Raw genomic sequence first — 21,898 nt, 5'->3', positions numbered from 1 at the left:
TGCGGCGAGAGCCGGAAGGGAGGACAAACCGAAACGGCCGCTCAGTGGGGGCGGGGGCCAGGAGTGTCCCCCGCCCCGGCCCATTTTAAAAGGGTTTGCTCCTCTCAGCCCTGTGACGCGCGCCCTTCGGAGAAGCGCGGCCCCGTCGCCAGGTTTACAGGGAGGGGTTCAGCGCGCCTTCGTGTTCAATGTGCGAGCCACGCCCCACCCCAGCGCAGACGTAGCTGCCCCTCCCTTCCCCCACCACGTCGCGGGGCGGGAGTCCCCCGCGCGCAGAGTCAGCGTGCTAGCACGCGGTAACAGGAACGTGGAGGGTGGGGGTCGTGGCGGGGTCGGGCTGCAGCCCCCACGCGCTGAGCGGCGCCCAGGCGGCGCCCCCGAGGGCCACGCCCCTTAGAGCATCGTGCGCCGCCCTGCCGAGGCCCGGCGTCACCTCTGGCTGCGGGGCGTGCGGCCCGCTCAGGCAGCGCGCGCGGGTCTGAACGGGCTGGTGTGTCCGTCGTAGCTGCGCGGTCCGTGACTCCGCACCCTTGTAGGGGGAGGGGAGGCGCGTCCCCACAATAGTTGTTTAATGACCGGACTTACTGAGATTCAAAACATTAAAACTTCATAACCATTAAAACATATATTGTCAATGTCATGTTAAAATATACAAAGTAAATATCCTTAAATCAAACTACGTTCTCAGTACGTTTTCTCTTACTTTGCTGATCCATAAATATTTGTTATTATCAATGGAAATATTCTGTAGTTGGGTTGTGTGTACGGTGAAATCAATATTTACTGAGATTTACCAATAAAAGCAGATTCTCCCCACCCTAGTCTGGCACCTTAAAGACTAACAGATTTATTTGGGCATAAGCTTTCATGGGTAAAAAACCCACTTCTTAAATCTGAAGACTTGAAGGTGCCACCAGACTCCTTGTTTTTAGAAAAGGAGTACTTGTGGCATCTTAGAGACTAACTAATTTATTTGAGCATAAACTTTCCTGAGCTACAGCTCACTTCATCGGTTTTTTGTGGATACAGAGTAACACTGGCTACCCCTCTGATACCAAGTCTATCTGTTTTCATATCTGCAAAGCAGTGGATTAACTTTTTAAACAGTGTTCTGTTTTAGGAATAATAATTACTTTTCCAATGCTACTATACTAATTATGTTTTCAGCATTTCTATTGTTTGTTTTTTGGGGGTTTGGTTTGGTGTTTGCATTTAGTAGGTCCTAAGAAGAGGAGGAGATAGGGCAGTATCAAGAGGCACTCATTGTCCTCTAATTTAATTATAAATTAATAAAGCCCCGAAATGATAAAGGATTTGCAGAAGTGTTATGGCATGTAACAGTTCTGTAGTTTGGAAAACTGCTAACAATAGCTTCAGGTTGTATCCTAGAAAATCATAGTTCCAAGAATATATTCCCCTTTCATATCTGCAAATGAGTTTTCTCTCTCACCTCAGGAAACAACCTGAACAATTCCAAGATAGCCATGAGAAGATATCATAGCATGTTTGAATCTTAAAATGGGATGAAATGGGTACTCTGAGAAATGTGAGCACTAAAATCTCTACAATTAAATTTTTGGAGAAAGTCTTGGGAATCTGGTTTTGGATAATCTAAATCATGAGAGAAGTCAGGAAAATAGATGTTTATTTTTAAATATTTTAATGCTGTGCCTATTTCTTAGTGCACATAAATCAGTCTGATTCAAAATGAAATCTATCCAAAACACATCACCAGATAAAGCAATCAATCAGTCTTCAGAACAGATCTGCGAAGAGGGTCAAAAAACATTAGATCTAGCATGTCTGTTTCTTACTGATTTTGTCTTTTTTCCATATGAGAGATGTTATATTTTCATATGTTTTCATAGAGCAGAGATTTGGGTGTCAGGACACTTCGGTCCATCACTGACTTGTTGCTGTGACCTTGGGCAAATGAGTAAATCCCCAATCCCACATATTCTTATGTACATGCTTACATTTAAGCACGTGAAGAGTCCCGTTGAAGACAGGACTGTTCACTTACTTGAAGTTAAGCATGTGTGTGTTTGTATGATCAGAGCTTTAACCTTTCTGAGTCTATTCCATCTATAAAAAAGGAATACTTTCCCTACAGGTGTTGAGGCTTTATATTTTGATATCTAGGGGTAAAATGGCCATTATTATAATTACAAAATCTGTTGATTTTCTGTGCTGCTTCAAGAGTTAGTACTTTACATGGTATTTACATTATTTCTCCAGGTATACATCAGTATCATTAATGCTTTGTCACTCCTTCATTTAGTCATAATTTCATGCACCTTCTGCCGTGCTCCCCCCACCTGCCTGTCAGTTAGTTACTGTTTTCATGCCCCTTGTTTCTCCACAAAATCTTTAGAAATCCAACTGTTCCACAAAATTTTATAAATTTTGGTATAAATTCATAAAAGGTATGAAACTTCTGTGTTGAGTTTAATGTTTATATCATGTTGATTCTTTCTTGTGTTGTTAGATTTTAAGACCTTCACGGCAGGATTTGTGCTTTTAAATTTAACTCCATTTGTTGTAGAACCACTGTACACTTACACCACTGTATGAAAGTAATCAGTGTTGGAGGAACTGGGGCTTCTTAATTAACTTGTTCGCTCTCTGCTGGCTCCTAAACAGTTCCTTCAGGCTGTACTGTGCCAGGTTCTGAGTATTCTCAACTGCCATTGGTTTCTGTTTACAGTGTTGTTGTAGTTATGTTGGTCCCTAGATATGAGAGAGGGAAGGGGGAGGTAATATTTATTTGATCAACTTCTGTTGGAAGAGACGAACTTTTGAGCTTCACAGAGCTGTTTGCCAACAGGTGATAGAGTAATTTTGTCTCATCATTTTTCTGTCTGAGTTCATTTGACAGCATAGTGATTGTCTGGTTTCACCCACATAGTTGTTGGGGCATTTGATGTTCTGGATGAGTACACCACATGTTGTGATAGGCATGGATAGGACTCCTGGATCTTGAAAGGTGTGTTATGAGGGGTATTGATCATCTTAGCGGTGGAGATATGTCTGCAAGTTTTGCATCTGTTACAGCAGCATCTGGTGCTGCTTTGAGTTAGGGTGTCCTGCTCTGTGAAGAGCTTTTTCTGATTATGAGATTGGGGGGTTGTTTGAAGGCCAGAAGAGGAGGTTTGGGAAAGATTTCTTTCAGGATGTGGTCCCCATCAAGTATGGATTGTGATTGTGTGATGATACCCTGTATGGGTTCCCGAGTGGGGTCGATGAAACTAAGGCTGTGCGGTCAGTGGTTTGTTTTGTTTTTTTTTTTTGGCAGGGGGGCATGTCTATATTGAAGGAGTTTCTCTCTGGGTATTTGTGACCCATTCCATTACGTAATCTGTTTCTTTGGTGAGGCGTCCTTGTTTGGTGAGGCAATTTTATCTTAAGGTGTATATCCAGGACTTTCTCCTCTCAATATATTCTGTGGTATCTGAGAATAACAGGTGTCTATAGATAAGATTTTTTTGGTGTGTCTGAGGTCGTTACTGGCTCTATTGAGGTAAGTGTGGTAATCCATGGGTTACTGTATATAATTTGTGACGCTGGCAGATGAGAGTCATGCCAGAGTGCATTCAGGCCAATTCACTTGTGTATTGGTATAGATCAAAGTGGTTGTTGAAGGTAAAAGAGCATATTTGGTGTTTAGACTTCATAAAACTAATGGAACGTTAGTTGAACATAAGAATGGCCATACGGGGTAAGACCAGACGTCCATCTAGCCCTGTATCCTCTCTTCCGACAGTGGCCAATGCCAGGTGCTCAGAGGAAATGAACAGAACAGGTAATCATCAAGTGATCCATTCCCTGTCGTTCATTCCCAGCTTTTGGAAAACAGAGGCTATGGACACTATCCCTGCCCATCTTGTCTAATAACCATTGATGGACCTATCCTCCATGAATTCATCTAGTTCTTTTTTGAACCCTGTTATAATCTTGGCCTTCAAAACATCCCCTGGCAAGGAGTTCCACAGGTTGACAGTGTGTTGTGTGAAGAAATACTTCCTTTTGTTTGTTTTAAACCTGCTACCTACTACTTTCATTTGGTGACCCCTAGTTCTTGTGTTATGAGGAGGAATAAATAACACTTCCTTCTTTACTTTCTCCACGCCAATCATGATTTTATAGACCTCTATTATATCCCCCCTTAGTCATCTCTTTTCCAAGCTGAAAAGTCCCAGTCTTATTAATCTCTCCTCATACGGAAGCCGTTCCATACCCCTAATAATTTTTGTTGCCCTTTTCTGAACCTTTTCCAATTCCAGTATATCTTTTTTTGAGATGGGCCAATCACATCTGCACGCAGTATTCAAGATGTGGGGGTATCATGGATTTATATAGAGGCAATATGATATTTTCTGTCTTCTTAGCTATCCTTTTCTTAAAGATTCCCAACATTCTGTTTCCTTTTTTGACTGCTGCTGCATATTGAGTGGATGTTTTCAGAGAACTATCCACAATGACCCCAAGATCTTTCTTGATGGTAACAGCTAATTTAGACCCCATCATTTTATATGTATAGTTGGGATTATGTTTTCCAAAGTGCATTACTTTGCATTTATCAACATTGAATTTCATGTGCCATTTTGTTGCCCAGTCACCCAGTTTTGAGAGATCTTTTTGTAGCTCTTCGCAGTCTGCATGGGACTTAATTATCTTGAGTTTTGTATCATCTGCAAATTTTGCCACCTCACTGTTTACCCCGTTTTCCAGATCATTTATGAATATGTTGAATAGACTGGTCCAGTACAGACCCTTGAGGGACACCACTATTTACCTGTCTCCATTCTGAAAACTGACTATTTATTCCTAACTTTTGTTTCCTATCTTTTAACCAGTTACCAATTCACAAGAGGACCTTCCCTGTTGCCCCATGACAGCTTACTTTGTGTAAGAGCCTTTGGTGAGGAACCTTGTCAAAGGCTTTCAGAAAATCTAAGAACACTATATCCATTGGATCCCCCTTGTCCAGATGCTTGTTGACCCCCTCAAAGAACTCTAATAGATTGGTGAGGCGTGATTTCCCTTTACAAAAACCATGCTGACTCTGTTGTACCAATAAAATAAAAACCAGCAGGATCTTATTAAAGGGAAAAAAGGCAAAATACCACATTTATTGTGAATACAGAAAGAATCATAGTAAGCAGTTAGTTATAGTTATAACATTCCATTCAATCTCATATTTATTCACACATTCATTCATACAAACACACACACACACACAGGTTCTGCAAGGTTGTTATCATAGTTACCAGCCTTAGAGTTGCTCATGCCAAGCCACTGGCAAGGTGGCCTGGACATGAGGAGGGAGCAGGGCCTTGTCAGATGCTCATCTGATGCTCCTGGAAGTTGGTTTGCAGAATCAGACCCCCCAAAGTTCTCATTTTTTAGAGTCTATTTTTATAGGAATTTCTTCCTATGCCAGTCTATGGGAATTGCTGCTTCATGCTGTTGCTGAATCAATCAGCAGATAGCACATTCCTGACGGCTCCAAGATGTTATCTTGTTCTTTGGTTCTCCCATTCTTGAGGCTGTTGGGTGGATTCCAGTCTGCCCTCCGGGGGGTCCTCTGGTTATTTCCACTTGACGCCTTCTTCAGCCGATGGACACTGGATTCTTAGGCTGGCACCTCCCTGATCATTCAGTTATTATCCACACCAAGCATCCATCCACATACATCCTCTATCTCTATTTTAATCACAATTGTTAATACAACAAAAGGGTGGGGAGTCTCTGGGTGCTGTTTCTGTTGTTAGAGTATTGTTTTGAGTCTCTCTCTCTGTGAATTGCTTTGAGAACAGACTCTGTCTTAGAATGTACTAACACAGTTAGCAGCTTGCAAGTTTCACACATAGAGGGAGAGAAACAGTACCAAAAACCAAGAGACCTCTTAATTAGTAATACCCTGGAATTTAAACTCTGGGGAATCAAACTCATTTGTGATTTTAATACAGAACTTCTTTAATATGATCCAACACTCTTCCCCAACAAATTATGTTAATCTATGTGTCTGACGATTTTGTTCTTTACAGATTTGTCACCTAAAAAGAATGGCACAGGTTTGGGAATCTCCCTCACATCCTCAGCCATGAAGACCGATGCAAAGAATTCATTTAGTTTCTCCGCAATGGCCTTATCAGCCTTGAGCTCCTTTAGCATCATGATCGTCCAGTGGCCCCACTGGTTATTTAGCAGGCTTCCTACTTCAATTTTTTTGCTATTTTATTGAGTCTTTAGCTAGCTGTTCTTCAGATTCTTTTTTTGGCCTTCCTAATTATATTTTTACACTTCATTTGCCAGAGTTTGTTCCTTTCTGTTTTCCTCACTAGGATTTAACTTCCACTTTTGCCTCTGTCATAAATATAAAGGGAAGGGTAATCACCTTTAAAATCCCTTCTGGCCAGAGGAAAAATCCTTTCAGCTGTAAAGGGTTAAGAAGCTAAAGGTAACCTCGCTAGCACCTGACCAAAATGACCAATGAGGAGACAAGATACTTTCAAAAGCTGGGAGGAGGGAGAAAAACAAAGGGTCTGTGTCTGTCTGTGTGATGCTTTTGCCGGGGACAGAACAGGAATGGAGTCTTAGAATTTAGTAAGTAATCTAGCTAGGTATGTGTTAGATTATGATTTCTTTAAATGGCTGAGAAAATAGCTGTGCTGAATAGAATGAATATTCCTGTCTGTTTGTCTTTTTTGTAACTTAAGGTTTTGCCTAGAGGGATTCTCTATGTTTTGAATCTAATTACCCCGTAAGGTATTTACCACCCTGATTTTACAGAGGTGATTCTTTTTACTGTTTCTTCTATTAAAATGTTTCTTTTCAAGAACTGAATGCTTTTTTCATTGTTCTAAGATCCAAGGGTTTGGGTCTGTGGTCACCTATGCAAATTGGTGAGGATTTTTACCAAACCTTCCTCAGGAAGTGGGGTGCAAGGGTTGGGAGGATTTTTGGGGGAAAGACGTTTCCAAACGACGCTTTCCTAATAAAAATAAACCCAGATAAATGTTTGGTGGTGGCAGTGGAAGTCCAAGGGAAAGGGTAAAATAGTTTGTACCTTGGGGAAGTTTTAACCTAAGCTGGTAAAAGTAAGCTTAGGAGGTTTTCGTGCAGGTCCCCACATCTGTACCCTAGAGTTCAGAGTGGGGAAGGAACTTTGACAGCTTCTCACTGCTTCTTTAACTTTGTTGTTTAGCCGTGGTGACTCTTTTTTTTCTTCTTTTACTATGTTTTTTAATTTGGGATATACATTTAAGTTGAGTCTCTACTGTGGTGTCTTTACAAAGTTTCCATGCAGCTTGCAGTGATTTCACTTTTGGCACTATACCTCTTAATTTCTGTTTAACTAACTTCCTAATTTTTGTGTAGTCCCTCTTTCTGAAATTAAATGCTACAGTGTTGGGCTGCTGCAGTGTTTTCCCCGCCACAGGGATGTTAAATTTAATTATATTATGGTCACTATTACCAAGCGGTCCAGTTATGTTCACCTCTTGGACCAGATCCCGTGCTCCATTTAGGACCAAATCAAGAATTACCTCTCCTCTTGTGGGTTCCGGGACTAGCTTCTCCAAGAAGCAATCATTTAAGGTGTCAAGAAACTTTATATCTGCATTCCGTCCTGAGAGGACGTGTACCCAGTCAATATGGGGATAGTTGAAATCCCCCATGATTATTGAGGTTTTTTTTTTATTTTAATAGCCTCTCTAATCTCCGTGAGCATTTCACAGTCACTGTCACCATCCTGGTCAGGTGGTCGGTAATATATCCCTACTGCTATATTCTTATTATTAGAGCATGATATTACTATCCGTAGAGATTCTATGGTACAGTGTGGTTCATGTAAGACTTTTATTTCATTTGATTCTACGCTTTCTTTCACATATAGTCACACTCCCCCACCAGTACAACCTGTTCTGTCCTTCCAATATATTTTGTACCTTGGTATTACTGTGTCCCATTGATTATCCTCATTCCACCAATTTTCTGTGATGCCTATTATTATCAATATCCTCATTTAATATGAGGACCTCTAGTTCAGTCACCTTATTATTTAGACTTCTGGCATTGGTATACAAGCACTTTAAAAACTTGTCACTTTTTAGCTATCTGCCATTACATGATGTAATTGAATGGGACTTTTTTTCATTTGACTGTTTCTCATCAGATCCTATCTGTATTTTATCATCTTCCATCCTCTCCTCCTTAATAGGACATAGAGAACCTCTGTTAATAGATCCTCCCCTAAGGGATGTCTCTGTCTGAACTATGTGCTCCTCCGCACCTGTCGGCTTTCTCCTAGCCCTTTGTTTAAAAAGTGCTCAGTGACCTTTTTAATTTTAAGTGCCAGCAATCTGGTTCCATTTGTGTTTAGGTGGAACCCATCCTTCCTGTATAGGGTACCCCTTTCCCAAAAGTTTCCCCAGTTCCTAATAAATCTAAACCCCTCCTCCCTGCACCATTGTCTCATCCATGCATTGAAACCCTGCAGTTCAGCCTGTCTAACTGCATTGCATTGTTTTCACTTATCTGTATCCTGTTATAATGCACCAGCAAACATTTACTTTGTGTATACCCCTATATCTAAATAACCCATAAAAGAAACCTTGTAGAACGCTAATGAAGGACTTTAACAGAAAAGGTACCTCCCTGGGACTTAGGTATAGAATCTTCCTTTCCGAGATAGCAGTGATCAGGTGCACAGTAAAGACAAAAGGGTTGCTTGCCCCTGTGGAAGGTGACTTTATATTTTTTATAGAGCAGCTGAAATAACATGTATTGTATCTTTCTGAATAAAGGCAAATACTTTCCATGACAAATATAAATATTCAGTTTGTTCAAATGCTATCAGATGAACATTAATTTCACATTCACAAAGCAGTTTGGGTCTACCATCAACCTTACAGTAGTTTAGCTTTGCTGTATGAGTGATCAGTTAGAACAATTTACTTATTGTATTAAAACCAGAGCACAAATAGTGTGTAATTTACCCTGGCACACTGTAGAAAAGCACAACAATCAGTGTTGCTTATTTCGGAAATCCATTTTTTAGCATACAAAGTTTCTTTGCTCTGCGAATATTTGTCATAACTTTATCCATGCATCTGCAGTGATCTTAAAATAGCATTAGGGAACTTAGAAGAAAGAAAATTGAAGTTTAAAAAATCCCTTGTACCAGGTTAATATAATAATTTTATTCATAATTTGAAAGTTTGTGATCTGATGGGTAGTAGAATTATTATAAAAATGTTTGTCTCCTTTATTGGTGATTTAGCAGTGCCTATAAACAAAGATAATTGAAAAGGTAATAGGCTGCTGTGAGGTTTAAATTAGTATCTGTTTTAATTGTGGAACTAATCTTCTTTTAAGGTGAATAAATTATGTTTTGTATAAATAGTAATTTCGTTCAGAATCAAAAACAATGTCAGTATAGTTTAGATTGATACTGAGAGCCATATTATAGAGAACACTGTTAACTGGAGTCAGATAAAGGTATTGTACATTCAGTGAAACGTGGTATACTTTGGACTAACCACACTGATCCAACTTAGATTTGGAGTAATTTAGTGTCATAGTAATGTTTCAAAATCAAGTTAGGAAAAATGCATTTTTGTTCCCCTCTGGGGCATTGTACCAACATCAGCAAGCATTACAACTCTGGTTCTTTGTGTTTAAAACAGATTTAATCACTGTAGCATCAAATACAAAAACAGTGTTTTACTAAGAACATTTTTGTTTTCCCTTCTTATTAAAGAAGTGAAGTACAAAATTAATGAAATCTGATTTACTATTAAGTATTGTTTGCATGTAGCTCTTGTTACAAACTAGTGAATCCACTTTGAACTCCACAGTCCTTTAATTTTAGTATTAGGTTGGGAAATGAACGGTAAAAAGGTGACTCCACAGACTTCCTCATGTCATCTTCCATAAAATGAGAATGTGATACAACCATATTTTTATATATTATCTGATACAAAAAATTTCACCTGGAGCCATAGATATCAAGGTTGGAAGGGGTGCCGAGGTTGCTACTAAATAGGAGGGGTGCCTTACAAAATCTTCCTTGCCCAGAGGAAGTAGTTTTTTGGACAGGTAAGTGAACTTCTTCATTATCTTAATTCTGGTTACGTGTGGGCTAGTAAATATAGTACCTGTGCTGGTAAATGTTCATGACAATGTGGCAAAGCTGCAATTATGCATAATGAAATTTACCTGTTATTTTTAGGCCTGCTTCTTCACTGGTTCTTAACCTGGATGATTTGTCTTTCTGTCCCACTCACTTTCCTCTTTCGTTTTAGCATGAAAAAAGCAGCCACAATAAACCTATCAGAAGCACAGCTGAAACATGAGATTTACAGACTAGTTCATTTTTTAAAATGTTGCTTGGGATTTTTAAAGAAATAACTATGTACACTAGTTTAGGTAGAAATTTCCTTTAAACTATCTTCATTTTCACACCTTTGCAGAAAAAAATTCTATAGGATTTAATAAAAATGTATATCCCTGGTATGGAATTTTATAAAATGGTTTAAAAGAATTATGGACAATAAATACTTCTCTCTTACATTCTGTATATGGCTTCAGCCACATGGGGAGCGCCAGTGTGGGGGGCTGGGGACGTGCATTGAAATAATTATTTAACACTAACAGCAGCATTAGCACATTGTGATTAGAATGGTCAGATAAATGCATAGGTCAAATAGAGCTTCAGGAGCTCTTCCCTACTGGAAATAGAAAGTGAATAAATAATGCAAAAAAGTAGGTCTTTAGGAGCAAGTGTGTTCCTTTTTGGAGATGATGACAAATCTACTCTGAAGAAACTGTGAACTGGAAAAAATATGATTGTATATACTTATGATTTTGGTATTTTGAATGTAGAAATGTATAAACAATTGTGTTCAGCCCGGCAGGGAGCATCAGGGATTCAGGCCCACGCCTCCCAGCTTCAGCCCGGCAGGGGGCACCAGGGATCGGGGCTTCAGCTCCCTGGAGTATGCTGGGCGGCGTGGGCCTGAATCCCTGATCCCTGGTGCTCCCTGCCGGGCTGAAGCTGGGAGGCGCAGGGCAGAAGCCCCAATCCCTGGAATCCCTTGCGAGGCTGAAGCCCTGATCCCCAGCGCCCCTCCTGGTGCTCCCCGTGTGGCTGAAGCCAGGAGGCACGGGGCTGAATCCCCAAGCTCTGGTGCTCCCTGTGGGGCAGAAGCCCTGAGCAGAGTTGGGGACATGGAGGGAATTCCCCTCAAAACTGCAGTGCAAAAGCTTAGCAGTCCCGGGGGCAGGTCCACACCTCCCCCATCTCCTCTCCCCACCCGCTGGCCAGGTCGGAGGTGGGAAGCGGGATCCGGGCCATGCGGGGCAGCTGCTGCTCTGGCTGGTGCCGTGCAGCAGGCAGCAGCAGCGTTCCCTTCTCTCCTGCTGGTGACCCACATTGAAGCTGTTCCTCAGCTCCCAGCCCCCTTTGCTCCCCCAGAGGCAGCTGGTAAGAGGCCCCTGGGTGGGGAGACCCTGCTCCATAGCTGGCAGAGCCCTTGGGGAACAGGGATTGCAGGAGAGTCCTCCCAGCAAACAACCCCTAGCCACCCCCTCCAAGCACCCACAGCCACCCCGTGTGCACACAGCCCCAGTTACCCCCTCCCTGCACCTTGAGCTACCCCCTGTCTGCACAGAGCCCCAGTTACCCCCTCCCTGCACCCTAACTGTTTTCAAACTTTTTGAGCTAAGCCCCGCACCTTTGAGTTATAATTTTTGGTTGCATGCCCCCAACTTACCCAGACAGGCTCAGTGGCCTGCTGAAGTGAGTCAGGGGGTGGAGGAGGCACTCCCTCCCCAGACCCTACCATATGGAGGTGGCTTGAGCCCTGCTGGCCCCAGCACCCCCAAACTAGAAGTCAAACTATGCCTATGCACGAGGCCCCTGCCCAGAGGCCCTGCTCCCCCCACTGGGCCCTGGAGTTTTTATAGCATGGTGAGGGGGGCCTCAAAGAGAAAAAGAGAACCCTGCTCTAGAACACACTTCCCTCCTGGATTGGAACCCAAGATTCCAGAGACTGACCATTCCTCTGCTGCCAGCAAATTCTGTAACCCCTCGGGGCAAAGTGTGTGTCTCATTCCTGTCCAGTGCAGGGCTACGCGGAGGGTAACAGCCCACTACTGATGCTATGGGTTACTCTGTAAACTCAAGTGGCAGAGGTCTGTGTAGTGGAGCTACCTCCCTAGCTGATGATGCATGTGGATGTTGATATGGTCCCCACTTGTTGGATTTTTATTTTTTCAGTTTGATATTTTGAAAAAAGTCAAGGAAGTTACACACAAAAAATACTGTATGTTAAAAGAACATTATTAAGGTTACGAAGTCAAGTACTCAGAAGTTAGGAAATTAAGATTTAAGGCTGCATGTGTAACCTCAAGTTGTCTCCATTATGTGTGTGAACTATGAGATGGTCTTTCCATGATCACATACAATTTTTTTCACAGGACCCCTGGTTCAGTCAGTGCAAAGGATAGGCCCCTGCTCTGGGGATGAATCAGGGTTGTGTAGTGAAGAAGACAGTTGTCTGAAGGACCCCTGTTTTGTTTGTTACAGAAGTTAGAATGTGTGTAGTGAATGAGGCTGGAAACTGCAGGAAGAGAAAGAATGATCTTATTGCAGGGGTGGCCAACATGAGCCTGAGAAGGAGCCAGAATTTACCAGTGTACATTGCCAAAGAGCCACAGTAATACATCAGTAGCCCCCCATTAGCTCCCCGCCACCTGCTCCCAGCGCCTCCCGCCCGCCGACCAGCGCCTCCCCCTCCCTCCCCACATCTCCCAATCAGCTGTTTCATGGTGTGCAGAAGCCTGGGGGAGGGAGAGGGGAGGGAACAAGGGCACGGCAGGCTCAGGGGAGGGGGCGGGAAGGGGTGGAGTGGGGGCAGGGCCTGTGGCAGAGCCAGCGGTTGAGCAATGCGCACCCCCGGCACATTGGGAAGTTGGCGCCTGTAGTTCCAGCCCAGGAGTCGGTGCCTTTACAAGGAGCCGGATATTAACGTCTGAAGAGCCGCATGTGGCTCCGGAGCCACAGGTTGGCCACTCCTGATCTTATGGTTAAGGCAGCTGACTGCTCCCAAGACTGTCCCTTCGCCCGCAGCTGATGACTTCAGGAAAAGTCTGGCCCTGGTATTACAAACTTTTACACACATTTAATTTCATACAATGAGGAGTCCCATAAGATGTTTTTAAAATAAATCAAAATAAATAGATTCACCTTTGGGAAAACAACAGAGTGCATTTGCAATCATAATAAGAATAATTTAGATGACTTCAGTGGGACCACTCATGTAAAGTTTAAGCATGTGTGTAAGTATTTCAGGATCAGCTTCTATCTGATATTTACAGAATGCCTGCTCACTGCACCTCTCCACCAGCTGCCCTCTTGCTGCACCTCTCTGCCACACCAGCCACTCCTTCGCCGGCTGACTGTCAGTCACCTGCCTCTCTGCTGTGACCTCTGCACATCAGTCTCTTAGTAATTTTCAGCTTTTTACAGGCTGAGCAGAAACACTGCCATATCTCAAGTGATTTCAGCTCTCGGTGAGTTTTAGCTCTTAGCAGGCAGGGCAGAAACACAGTCCTACCACAACTGATTTCAGCTCTGACTGAGCATTTAAAATAACAAAGAGGCTCATAATGAAGCCTATTTAGCTATTTATTTGAACAAGGGGGAGGGGGGAGAAGAATAGATTAAACCAGTCCAGGGAGAATCCTTGGGGGAGAGTCCATATCTCCTGTCTAGGATACCTGTCCCTACCTGCCTTACTTTCACAGAGCTGTGGCATTCAACCCTTTCAGCTGATGGTGACCCCCTCATTTGGGACAGGTTAAGCACAGTCCTGCTTCCCAGTATTCATAAATAATGCCAACAATATTGGTAACAGCATTTCACTATCCCTGCATTTAGTACTAAAGTGATTTGTAACCCAACACAAGCCATAGTTGATCATTTTGAGCAACAGCGCTCTATCTGTGGGATATCTAAGCAGAGTAGGTGTGTTCATGCAAATAAAGTTTGCTCCAGAAGTCTCACCCCCTCCCAGCTAGCTGTCAGGGGAGAATTCATTCAGTTCATTTAGACCCTTACATCATGATGGTCAGCAAATCAGAGTTCTGTGGGATCAAAGTGAGTATCTGTGGATTTGAGTTCCAGAGTTTAGGACCCGTTACAGAAACATCTGATATTAATACCCTTCTCCTATTGACCAAGGACTTGTTAGCTCAGAGAACATTTTCTGATTGCATCTGTGGAAGTGGCACATGGAGAAAGAATTGTTGTTACTGTTAGTAAACATCAGGTATTTCCTTTGAGCTTGGGTTTATTAACTGCTCCTAGCAGTCAGTTGTGCTTTTTCACTGAGCAAGTTTCCCACCTTTTAAAGTTAGAAGAAACCAAATGCTGTATGACTAATTTAATACAAGGTACAATATGCAGCTTGCAGCACAAAGACCTTAGTACATCTTTTGTTGTTTCCATAGTCTATGTCACTTTAAAATGTTTAATAATTTACCGCAAAAGGCCATTGTGGAATATGAGACCTTTGCAGAATAAAATAGAGCTTAAACCAGCATTTGAAATAAAACATTCACTTCAGTTCCTTTCAAATCCTGGTCAAATTCCAACTCAGATTAGGACATTTTCCTTACCTAAATTTACCCTTTAATTTCAGTAGTGTACATAATTATTTACATTGTTTCCATAAAAACACTACTGAATTGGGTTGATGGCACAAAATAACTGTAACCTTCAAGTCCGGAGGTGCCTATGGTGATTCTATTTATACCAGTTCAAATTTTCAAAGGAACATTAGGCCAGCCTCCAACATACAATTCTGTGAGCACTATGATTTGCACACACAAGTCTGTGCACTTTATTTTGCACATGCAAATGGTTGAATTTCCTCCTCATCTTTGTGGAAAAGTTCTGTAGAATATAGTAGGGATGAAACCAATATACAAATTACTTTATGAACCTATAGAATTTAACACAGATTTGTTAACCATCCTATAAAATCCTATAGAGGAGGAATACATTCTGTACCTTAATTTAACCTATAGTTCTATGGTTTAAAAAATAGAGAAAAGTTATCATGTTCATATTAAACTGCACATGATTTTCCAATAAGGAACATTGTTGGTAGTGCATAATCTGTTACGTGCATAAATAAATTATTTTAATGGAAAATTGCATGTGCAAAATTAGAGACCCCATTTTGAAACTCTGGCTGACTTCAGGAAAGCTCTTTGAATTGTTCTGGATGTATGGGTTAAGAACAGTATGTCCAGATATTCTGCATTCATCTGTGGGTCTAGTCAGGTGGCCCTCTTTTACTGGACAGACTGGAGACGTGAGATAAGTAACCTGCAAACTGAGAGCATTGTCTTGTCAAAAGACACCCATTACTTACTTTGTATACAGGAGTGTCTTCAGGTCAGATTTACTGTCACTCAGACTTAAGATCACTTCTTCACATTATTTTGTAAGTTGATTCCCTAAACATTTTTTTCCTCCTATTGTTCAGTAGCTCAGTATAAAATCCAATCACAATGGGATTAATAAGAATCAGGTGATAGTTTCTTCTAACGATGGCGAGTCCCACTTAAAGGGCTACTTTGTCATTATCTTGCAGAGTACTGTTGCTGTCTGTGAGCAGTCCACTTTCAAACAAGAAAAGAGTTGGAAATCAAAATCAATCTAAGCTTTAAACATTTGATTTTGGAATAAGTTTAGATCGAAAATTGTTCTAAACCAGGAACATAGGGAATATTATAACACAGTGTTCTCTATATTGTTTTTTTTTCCACCAGTATTTTAATGAGTAGGGAGGGAGTTAAAAGTTCAAAGGTATTTTTCTGTGTATTTTATTATTTATTTGAATTGCAGTTATACCTAGAGGCCTCGGTCAGGATCAGAAACCCAGTGAGGTTGGTACGGACAACCATGTGAGGAAAAGATGGAGCCTGCCCCAGAGAGCTTACAATCAAGTATAAAACGGAAAACAAGAGAACGCAGTCAGACAGATGTGAGAAGCACAAGGTAACAGTGGGGCAATTATGCATAGTCTACTGGTGTAATTACAGGATCATGGTAATGGTACTACATCTTTGCCTAACAAGGCACTTCTGTTTTAAGATTCTGCTTGCAAATTTTAATAAAATAATAATTTTAAGAGTCCTTCCTCATCAAGGTACTAACAAACAAAAGCACCACCCCAAAACCCTATCGGGAAAGCACTGTGGCATAGTCTGAAATCCCATTGACTTCAATGATCAGTAAGCACATGCTTGAAGTTAAACACACGCTGAAGTCCTTAGCTGAATCAGGGTACAATCCTGGGTTATAATAATTGTATCAATAAACAACAATAATGAGATCATCATCAAATTTGCACTATAACAGCCAACACATTAAAAAGCATCATTGTAAAGAGTTTTAACAGTGATCGTAATAGTGATTTTAAAGTGCAAACATTTCTGAAAGAGAACATAAGTGACTCAAGGACGTGATCTGAGAGAGCGTCAGCTTTCTGCTTTTGAATAAACTATTCCTTGGGCTGAAATTTATGTTTATTCTCAGCCTACAGGAGAAATTTTTTAGAAAAGATTTAAGATAATCCATTCAGCTACATTTCAGTTTTTAAAATGTTATTTTTCACTATATTATCCCTTTTTTTCCCTCTTGGAGAACTCAAACAGACATAGTTTTGCTTGAAATATTCAAAACTTGGCACGTTCATAGTCCCCTGAAGAATGAGTACTGTGCCAAGTTTGAATACATTTGGATTAGAAATGAGTAAAAACTTGCATACTGTGCTTGCCCAGTACATGATATTTTACTGTTTTATTAACAATGTGCTGATGCTTAGCTCAAGCTGTACAGTATCCCAAGTCTGTGCAATGAAATACACAGCTGTTCTTATTTCAATGATCACATAATCAAGTATGTGAACCCACAAACGTGAGAACATTGAAATAGGTGTGCTAAAAGTTCTGTTTTCTTTTCTTCCCCAACATCCACCCCCTGTTTTATAAGGAAATTAAATACAAAGTTTTATACATACATGTATGTATGGTTATATAGCTAGATTTCCAAAGCAACAGTAACTCAGCCATCTTATACATACATTATAAGGCAGAGAAGTTATTGCCACTTATGGTACAGTAATAGAAAATACAAATGTGAAAGAGGACACAGTTTTTGTTGCTAACTGCATGCATGTCAGTTCTCAGCTGTAGAACTGATTTAGTCTAGATTCCAGCAATCAGTTATAATCTCTACATGGCCATAAAACATCCTTCCTCCTCATCATTACTACTCCAGACCCCTTTTTTGGAATTTTGATTACACTTCATCGAACAGATTTTATTTTCCAAGGGATAGGGCAATCTTCAAGATGGATTAGATTTACATACAAATCCATTCAGATTGTAAGTGTCTGGATACAATGAATCTCATTCCCAGGATCAACGAACTGGTGAAATTCACCTCTATGTAGAGAATAAACATAATTTTTTGTGGCTTAAATAGTACATTGATAGGCCTTTGGAGCGCTGCATCCACGCACAGAGGTGAATTCCACTCAAAATGAGTAGAAAGACTATCAATTTACACAAACATAACCCCCTTTTTGAAGTATGGCAATATCATTAAATATTCAGAACTGGAAAAATAAACCAAAACTTTATAAAGGTGAACCCCACTTATCTCAAAGTCTCAAAGGACCTGCAAAATCATGGTTCAGACAACTGGAAGCTTCAGCCCTGCAGGGTCCTCCTGTGTCTACAGTGAAGCTGGGAGTGGGCCTCTCAGCTTGGGTAGACAGACTTGTGCAAACATCACTTTAGCTAGTGCGCTAAAAATAGCAGTGTGGATATTGCCGCATGGCTGGGAGCTCGGGCTAGCCACCCAAACTCGGACCAGCCACCCAAGCTCGGACCCAGGGGGTCAGGCAGGCTTGGACATAGGTGGCTAACCCAAGTCACTGCCCATACAGCAATGTCCACACTGCTATTTTTAGCATGCTACCTCCAGCAAAACTAGAATGAGTCTGTCTACCTGGCTCTAGTAGACAGACATACGCTTAGTTAAGTGGAGTGGTTAAATGCAGTTTACGTGTATATCTCTAACTCAGCATGACTGGCACTGCAGTTCCTTGTGGTCTCTCTTTCAGAGCCTGGCACCCTGCTCCTGTCATCAGTGATAAGACTGCACAACTCTTCACTCTCTCCTTCTTAACCCAACCTGCCAGAAGAGCAGTAGCCATGAGCAATGTTATTGTAGCGAGGAAGAGCTTAGGCTACATATGTAGCATCCACATATCACTTAAAAAGGGATGACATGGAGATCAGCATTTTACATGTTTGGGGGAAGTCGGGGGTGCTGGAACAATTTTTATAGTGGGGGTGCTGAGAGCCATTGAACCAAACTGTGAACTGTGTATATAATGGAATCCACTTCAAGATAGGGTATGGCAGCACCCCTAGTTTCAGCACCTGTGGGGGAAGTCACACCGACAAACAAGGAATGCCAAACTGCCTATCAAGAAATTGGGGAACAAGCCTTGGTACAATAGTTGGTCAGATTGCCTCCCACACTCTGGCATCCCTGTTGTTAGCTGAAGCATACCGTTTCTCCGCAAGACATTATGTTAGCAAGACCTGTTGTGAGATGAAAAGCTCATGCCATCACTGGCCCGTCACCTGATTTGTATTCATCACCTGACACAAAACAAGGCTGTGTGGTTAATTTTAAAAAAACACAATTTTCTCTATCCCTAATTTACAGCATGTTTTTTTTACCATCTCTGTAGTGATTGCGTGTATTAAAACCTTTAAAGCCATAGTCTTAGGATCTTGCAAAATTAAGTTCTACTTTTCTAAACAGTACATCCAGACATTCTGCATACATATGTGGAGTTATTCAGTGGGTCACCACTGGATCTATTGTTTGCTCTATGTTCTGAGGAATTTAAAAGGGTAATCCGTCGTGCTAAAAGAATGTAATTCCAGGTCTTATTTGGCTGATGAGTTGTTAACTTTTTGATTTTTTAGTTAATAAATCAAAATATAAACTACTTAATTATGATAATAGCGACAAACATAATCCAATTAGAAAAGACATAAAGATGATCAGTGTCTTAACAAAAATGTAACATTGGGATTTTCTAAAGCTCTCAGTGTTGGCCTCTCTCTGCTCTCACTGAAGTCAGAGAGAGTTTTCCCATTGACTTCAGTGAGAGCAAAGTTAGGCCAGTGCTGAGCACTTTAAAAAGTCCCACCTATTGAGCCTGATATTCAAGCTGGCCTCATCCAGCCTCTGATTTGGTTGATGCAGTTTTGCACCCACAAATAATAAGGCCCAAATTTTTCTGTCTGCAGTGAATTTGGGATAAAAATAGTAGTAGTTAGGCTAAGTGATTTATGGGTACAAATAGATGTTTAACTACTAAGATCTGGAGGTTTCAGAGTAACAGCCGTGTTAGTCTGTATTCGCAAAAAGAAAAGGAGTACTTGTGGCACCTTAGAGACTAACCAATTTATTTGAGCATGAGCTTTCGTGAGCTACAGCTCACTTCATCAGATGCATACCGTGGAAACTGCAGCAGACTTTATATATACACAGAGAATATGAAACAATACCTCCTCCCACCCCACTGTCCTGCTGGTAATAGCTTATCTAAAGTAATCGTCAGGTTAGGCCATTTCCAGCACAAATCCAGGTTTTCTCACCCTCCACCCCCCCCCACAAATTCACTCTCCTGCTGGTGATAGCCCATCCAAAGTGACAACTCTTTACACAATGTGCATGATAATGAAGTTAGGCCATTTCCTGCATGAATCCAGGTTCTCTCACTCCCTCACCCCCCTCCAAAAACTCACCCCCATACACACACAGACTCACTCTCCTGCTGGTAATAGCTCGTCCAAACTGACCAATCTCCAAGTTTAAATCCAAGTTAAACCAGAACATCTGGGAGTGGGGGGGGGGTAGGAAAAAACAAGAGGAAATAGGCTACCTTGCATAATGACTTAGCCACTCCCAGTCTCTATTTAAGCCTAAATTAATAGTATCCAATTTGCAAATGAATTCCAATTCAGCAGTTTCTCGCTGGAGTCTGGATTTGAAGTTTTTTTGTTTTAAGATAGCGACCTTCATGTCTGTGATTGCGTGACCAGAGAGATTGAAGTGTTCTCCGACTGGTTTATGAATGTTATAATTCTTGACATCTGATTTGTGTCCATTTATTCTTTTACGTAGAGACTGTCCAGTTTGACCAATGTACATGGCAGAGGGGCATTGCTGGCACATGATGGCATAAATCACATTGGTGGATGTGCAGGTGAACGAGCCTCTGATAGTGTGGCTGATGTTATTAGGCCCTGTGATGGTGTCCCCTGAATAGATATGTGGGCACAATTGGCAACGGGCTTTGTTGCAAGGATAAGTTCCTGGGTTAGTGGTTCTGTTGTGTGGTATGTGGTTGTTGGTGAGTATTTGCTTCAGGTTGCGGGGCTGTCTGTAGGCAAGGACTGGCCTGTCTCCCAAGATTTGTGAGAGTGTTGGGTCATCCTTTAGGATAGGTTGTAGATCCTTAATAATGCGTTGGAGGGGTTTTAGTTGGGGGCTGAAGGTGACGGCTAGTGGCGTTCTGTTATTTTCTTTGTTAGGCCTGTCCTGTAGTAGGTAACTTCTGGGAACTCTTCTGGCTCTGTCAATCTGTTTCTTTACTTCCGCAGGTGGGTATTGTAGTTGTAAGAAAGCTTGACAGAGATCTTGTAGGTGTTTGTCTCTGTCTGAGGGGTTGGAGCAAATGCGGTTGTATCGCAGAGCTTGGCTGTAGACGATGGATCGTGTGGTGTGGTCAGGGTGAAAGCTGGAGGCATGCAGGTAGGAATAGCGGTCAGTAGGTTTCCGGTATAGGGTGGTGTTTATGTGACCATTGTTTATTAGCACTGTAGTGTCCAGGAAGTGGATCTCTTGTGTGGACTGGACCAGGCTGAGGTTGATGGTGGGATGGAAATTGTTGAAATCATGGTGGAATTCCTCAAGGGCTTCTTTTCCATGGGTCCAGATGATGAAGATGTCATCAATATAGCGCAAGTAGAGTAGGGGCTTTAGGGGACGAGAGCTGAGGAAGTGTTGTTCTAAATCAGCCATAAAAATGTTGGCATACTGTGGGGCCATGCGGGTACCCATAGCAGTGCCGCTGATCTGAAGGTATACATTGTCCCCAAATGTGAAATAGTTATGGGTAAGGACAAAGTCACAAAGTTCAGCCACCAGGTTAGCCGTGACATTATCGGGGATAGTGTTCCTGACGGCTTGTAGTCCATCTTTGTGTGGAATGTTGGTGTAGAGGGCTTCTACATCCATAGTGGCCAGGATGGTGTTATCAGGAAGATCACCGATGGATTGAAGTGTCCTCAGGAAGTCAGTGGTGTCTCGAAGGTAGCTGGGAGTGCTGGTAGCGTAGGGCCTGAGGAGGGAGTCTACATAGCCAGACAATCCTGCTGTCAGGGTGCCAATGCCTGAAATGATGGGGCGCCCAGGAGTTCCAGGTTTATGGATCTTGGGTAGTAGATAGAATATCCTAGGTCGGGGTTCCAGGGGTGTGTCTGTGCGGATTTGATCTTGTGCTTTTTCAGGAAGTTTCTTGAGCATATGCTGTAGTTGCTTTTGGTAACTCTCAGTGGGATCATAGGGTAATGGCTTGTAGAAACTCGTGTTGGAGAGCTGCCGAGCAGCCTCTTGTTCATATTCCGACCTATTCATGATGACAACAGCACCTCCTTTGTCTGCCTTTTTGATTATGATATCAGAGTTGTTTCTGAGGCTGTGGATGGCATTGCGTTCCGC

At 41.9% G+C, this 21,898-nt stretch overlaps 1 long non-coding RNA gene across 2 annotated transcripts; it reads left to right on the top strand.

The window, feature by feature from the left end:
• Positions 1–27: 27 nt before the first annotated feature.
• On the top strand, positions 28–19,159 carry LOC144262832 (uncharacterized). Of its 2 annotated transcripts, none has more exons than XR_013345649.1 (3): positions 28–152; positions 15,926–16,078; positions 18,213–19,159. It is a non-coding gene; the product is annotated as an uncharacterized LOC144262832 (long non-coding RNA). The 2 variants fall into 2 exon arrangements; XR_013345650.1 differs by lacking the exon at positions 28–152 and adding an exon at positions 13,015–13,581.
• Positions 19,160–21,898: the final 2,739 nt, after the last annotated feature.

The sequence above is a fragment of the Eretmochelys imbricata genome, chromosome 3 (genome assembly GCF_965152235.1).
Source record: "Eretmochelys imbricata isolate rEreImb1 chromosome 3, rEreImb1.hap1, whole genome shotgun sequence".
NCBI classification, from domain to species: domain Eukaryota; kingdom Metazoa; phylum Chordata; order Testudines; family Cheloniidae; genus Eretmochelys; species Eretmochelys imbricata.
Note: the sequence above shows the minus strand (reverse complement) of the source record. Positions and strands in the feature narration are given on the sequence as shown.